General features: G+C 47.8%; 1 pseudogene; it reads right to left on the bottom strand.

Moving 5' to 3' along the window:
• Positions 1-1,124: 1,124 nt before the first annotated feature.
• LOC140915028 (small nuclear ribonucleoprotein F pseudogene) lies at positions 1,125-3,254 on the bottom strand (annotated as a pseudogene).
• Between the last annotated feature and the right edge of the window lie 2,436 nt (positions 3,255-5,690).

Below are 5,690 nucleotides of genomic sequence, written 5' to 3'. Positions count from 1 at the left end.
TACTGGCCACTTTTCTTTTTTTTAAATCTCAGATATTAACTGTGACCTTTGTATCTCTCCATGATTGTTATGGTAAAGTCACTGGTGGGGGCAGGGGAGAATCCACAATTAGTCAGAGAGAAGAGGAGCTCATTAGAGGTTGACTGTGGGAAGGGACTTCTCCAAATTGACAAACTTGTATTGTGAAAGGTGGGGGAGGGAGGCACAAAATCTAACATGTATAAAACAGACTGTGGCTCATAATTTTTCTTGGCATTTCCCGTGCCATGAGACACATCAGCTGGGAACACCTCCTAATGGCTTGTCCCAGAGGACACAGAGGTCTTGATTAGTTGGCCAGATGTGGGCCTGTGCACCAGACACAGTAGCATGAGTCCAGCTATTGGACACGGTCTCTGCTAACTAGCTAAGCCCACTCCCCTATGTAGTTACTGATTAACAGATGCAAGGTACGGTATATAGCCAAGATTTTGTAAAGTGACTAGTGATTTTTAGTGTCCAACTTGTTACCTTAAAGGGGCCTGTTTTTTAGAGGGCAGGTGCTCAGCACTTCCTGAAAAATGAGGCCTATGAAGGTGTTTCAAGCTGGGCACACAAAATCCACTAGTCACTTTTGACATATCTTGGCCTGTGTGACTATCCCATACATTGAGAGGCCTGTTCTCCAGCACACGGTGCTCTTTCTGTGTTGCTCAACCCCCCGAAGGGCCCTATAGTGCTGACTCCACAACCTCCCTCCCGACAGCGCTGGTGGTAGGGAGAAGAGGTTTGTCAGGACAGGAATACTGGAGGCAGCAGAGAATCTGTCCTGTACGGTGCATACTAAACGTCTATGGGCTAAATTCTGGTTTGTCCTGTGCAGGGGATTTGGGGATGGGAAGAAGACAAAGGGGTTTTTCTGCCCTGGAGCAGATCTGCAAAGGGTCCTGCCACAAGGCAGGGAGGGTGTAGCTAGTCAGTGTGAGGGTTTGGTATCTGACAGCAGATGCAGATGGAGAGCACGCTACCTTTCCAAGGCAGCCGCTGGGCGTGTTTCCCCAGCACACCTCTGAGCAGAATGTCCACTGTGACAGTGTCAGGCCAGATGGCTACAGGAGAGTGGGTTTTTTTGTGAAAAACTGATCTTTATTTTCCAGAAATATACAAACTTATTCTCTCATTTCTCCATCTTTTTCTTCTTCTTCTACTTCTCTGATGTACAGGACATTGTTACATCTTATCAAAACTTCACCAAGGTGTCCTGACAATGCACCATCTATGTATTCTTCTGTGTTTGTGAGCTGCATGTTCATGTAACGGTCAACAGACACCAGGTAGCTCTTGTACTCCATCCCTCATTTCAGCTTCACCATCACCGGCTTCCCTGTCAGTCCGTTCAGGAAGGGCTTGGGGTTCAGGGCAAGCTCATGGTAACGCGGTCTGGCACAAGACAGCGGTAAAAACAAAAATTACTTGCAGGGCCGCACGTGCACCCGCTGGAGTCCAAGAGAAAGGCAGGCAGATATATTAGTCCCAGATTAAGCAGGTCCATTTTCCCTGGGTAAGGTAACAGGCAGTTCCAGAACAAGAAGGAACTTGCTGGAACAAATTCAGGCAGGCAGGCTAATTAGGACACCTGGAGCCAATTAAGACGCTGCTAGAATCAATTAAGACAGGCCGGCTAATCCGGGCACCCGAGTTTAAAAAGGATCTCACTTCAGTTTGTGGCGTGCGTGCGAGGAGCTGGGAGCAAGAGGCACTAGGAACTGAGAGTGAGAAGGCGTACTGCTGGAGGACTGAGGAGTACAAGCATTATCAGACACCAGGAGGAAGATCCTGTGATGAGGCTAAAGAAGGGGTTGGGAGGAGGCCATGGGGAAGTAGCCCAGGGAGCTGGAGCTCTTGCGCAGCTGTTCCAGGAGGCACTCTAGACAGCTGTAGACCACAGGGCCCTGGGCTGGAACCCGGAGGAGAGGGCGGACGGGCCCAGGTTCCCCCCAAACCTCCAACTCCTGATCAGAAATAGGAGGAGTTGACCTGGACTGTGGGTTCCACCAGAGGGGAAGGTCTCTGGACTGTTCTCTGACCCATGTGGTGGATCAGCAGAGACTGTGGGGATTGTTCTCCTTCTTTTTCCCCATGCTGGCCAGTGATGAGGTTATCTGAGTGAAGAGCGGATTTGAGCCACAGAAGTGGCCAAACTGAGGGCTGCCATGAATCTCTGAGGCGAGCAAATCTGCCAATAAGCACAGGCCCCACCAAGGTAGAAGAGCAACTTTGTCACACCATGGACACTTGTCCTACAGCTCCATAACCCCAGCAGTCCCTTACTAAAGGACAGACTGCATTTCCCAATTGTCAAATCCCAAAGTCAAAGGAAGCTGGACAAGCAATCGGGCCAGATCCTCATCCCATTTCTGCACCCAAGTTGCTGGAAGGGGACTTAGAATTGCCCTATGGGAAGATTTGAGGTTCCTGTGTCCTAAGGAACTCCCCTGGTTGTGTAAAGCTGCCACGGTCAGATTTACACTACATGCTCCCTCAGTTTCAGGACAGGAAGGGATGGAACAGAGTGGTGGCTGCAGCATACCACTCCAGAGAGTATTGTCGAGTGCTTAGTGCACTAGCCTCAGACCTGGGTTCAATTTGCTGCTCTGCCACAGACTTCCTGTGTCCCCTTGGGCAAGACACTAAGGCTAGATCCTCAACAGCTGATTAAGCTACTTTGCCTCCTGATCTCAGTTGCACTGACTGTGACCTCAGTACAACTGAGTTCTCTACGATCGTATCCCACTGTATGAAACAAAAAGGGGTGTCTCTCCCTGAGTTTCAGTCTATCATGCCCAGACAAGACAGGAATGAGAGAGATTCACCAGTGGCTCTCTCCTGTGGTGGTAAAAAATGGACACACACACCTGATTCTGATGGATGATAAATGCTTGAGAGGAAAGTGACTTTACTCTCCCTTCTCCCTATTAACCCTACCAGTATGCCCTGGGGAAATTGTATTCATGGTTGCAAATTAGATGACGCATCCACTCCTGTGGATGGGAGTGAATCACCCTGGTTAAGTGACTCATCCCACTTATAGGCAGTTTACCACAAGACTAAGAAATTAATCTCACCACAGTGGGTCCTGCCACTGCTTCAAACCCACTGTTGACCCAAGGATGGTCAGTTAAACTTAGCCAGGCCTCTGCATGTGCCTCTGCTGTCAGCACAGGGGATGCAGAGCCAGGCTCTGAAGCCCAGTCTCCTGAGTCCTCCTTCACCATGAGCCCATTATTAAGGCTATGATTTAGTCGGGTATTTTGAGGAAAAGTCATGGACAGGTCACAGGCAATAAACCAAAATTCATGGGCCGTGACCTGTCCATGACTTTTACTAAAAATACCTGTGTTTAAATCTTGGGGGGAGGGGGAAGGATTGGGGGGGGGACACTGTGGGTGTTTGTGGGGGCTGATGCTGGGGGGAGGGGCGGGGGGCGGGGACATTGGTGGGGCAGTGCCTGGGGCCAGCTGCTTGGGAGGCCCTGGGGTCAGCCACACTGGTCCCTGCAGAAGCCACAGAAAGTCACAGAATCCGTGACTTCCACGACAGACATGGAGCCCTACCCATTGTCCTTCTACTTTCTGCTGAATAGTTTTCCCAGGGAATAGCAACCACCCCACATGTGCAGCGCTAGTTGCCTGAATCCCCCTTTTGCACACACTCCCTTTTGGCTAGAGGATCGCTACAAGGAACTTTCAGAGTAACAGCCGTGTTAGTCTGTATTCGCAAAAAGAAAAGGAGGACTTGTGGCACCTTAGAGACTAACCAATTTATTAGAGCATAAGCTTTCGTGAGCTACAGCTCACTTCTTCAGATGCATATCGTGGAAACTGCAGCAGGCTTTATATATACACAGAGAATATGAAACAATACCTATTCCCACCCCACTGTCCTGCTGGTAATAGCTTATCTAAAGTGATTTCCAGCACAAATCCAGGTGTGGGAATAGGTATTGTTTCATATTCTCTGTGTATATATAAAGCCTGCTGCAGTTTCCACGATATGCATCTGAAGAAGTGAGCTGTAGCTCACGAAAGCTTATGCTCTAATAAATTGGTTAGTCTCTAAGGTGCCACAAGTCCTCCTTTTCTTTTTACAAGGAACTTGTAACTTGTGAGGCAGTTCCTAGAAACAGCACGGGAATTTCAAATGCTGCCTTTGGACCTTAATTCCCGTCTAAATTATTGCAACACTTCAAGAAAAGGAGAGGTTGGCTGAGGTTAATGAGAATCTACATGTACTTTCGTTTAACAGAAAATGAGAGAAAGCCCATTTCTGCATTCTCCTGTTATAAAGACAGTTATCAGCCTAGGGTTATTCATTATGCTTTATGACTTCATGGCTCAAATCCTCCAGTTAGAAATCACATGAAGGTCAGATCCTCAGCTGGTGTAAATCTACCTGATCCCATGAAGTCAGTAGATCAATGCCAGTTTATACCAGCTGCAGATCTGGCCTGTGTTCTCTCAGTTCTAAAGTGTCTGGATGATTCTTAGAGTTAAGTACAGGTAAAGTCACTCTTCTATTTTCTTTTAAGTCATATTGGTAGAAGCTAAGACTGGTAAGCAGTTGGTTTTAGTGCTTAAACACCCGAGTCAATATGGACATGAACCTCAGATTTGAAAAGTCTATTTTTTGTATTACAGTAGGGCCCAGAATTCTGTTATCGAGCAGGACCCTACTGTGCAAGGTGCTGTACAAATACAGAACAAAAACATGGCCCTTGCCCCAGGGAGCTTACAAGCTAAGTAGCAGCTATTCATTTCTGACTGTTCTTGACCAAAAAACTATGAATCACCTGGCTATGGAGTGGCATTTTGGACAGACGGGGTTGACAGGGCCAGTGGAGCTAGATGATGCAGTCAGGCAAGTGAGTCCAGCTGCTCACACATCCACAATGCACAGCAGGGCGATTTCTCTGTTGGGACTAGTGAGACAATGGCCATTTGGAGATGCATGTAATTCAGGAGTACTGGAGACAGAAACGAGCATGTGTCAGTTAGTCCGGCTGAAGCAAGCACGGACTGAACCGAAAGCATATTGTGTCGGCAGTTCAAGAGGTGAACCCGGATGCATTTCCAAAGCAGGAGGTGAGACAAGAACCACAACTTTGGAAACGCAACACAGATGTCAAAACACCAAAAGCAGTATCAGTGATTGCTGCCATCCTGTTACCATGGTCTTCAAGAGCAACACATCTGTTTTCTTTCCATACGTGAGTTTACATAACCTGTTTTCCTTTTCCTATTTGCACCTGGGATTCATTGCTTCAGTGTGTGTTGTATGTTCCCCCTCTAGTGGCTGGTTCACAGGGCAGCCTCCTGCAGTCCCTGCTAATCGTGTAAGTCTTTTAGCTTAAGAGACAGAGACCCATGCTTGTAGTGCGGGCGCACCTGGATTCTGTCCCCATTGATCACCCACAGGGAGGAGGTTGTTACACAGAGTTTACTCAAAATATTTATCACCCTGTGATTTTGAACGTGCCCTTGAAGCTACTAAGAGACACCATGAAGGATCATGGGGCCCCCACCATTTGACCCACCTTTATTTTCTTTTAGCTACAAAGGCCATCTCATCTTTGTAGCTGCCACTTTGCTTCAGAGCAAACCTTCCTAAGCGGTCTTTTGTAAAAAGAAGAGTGAGTGCAAGCCTCCCACAAT

This window comes from Lepidochelys kempii, chromosome 7 (genome assembly GCF_965140285.1).
Source record: "Lepidochelys kempii isolate rLepKem1 chromosome 7, rLepKem1.hap1, whole genome shotgun sequence".
NCBI classification, from domain to species: domain Eukaryota; kingdom Metazoa; phylum Chordata; order Testudines; family Cheloniidae; genus Lepidochelys; species Lepidochelys kempii.
The sequence above is the reverse complement of the archived record's forward strand: the minus strand, read 5'-3'. Positions and strand labels throughout refer to the sequence as shown.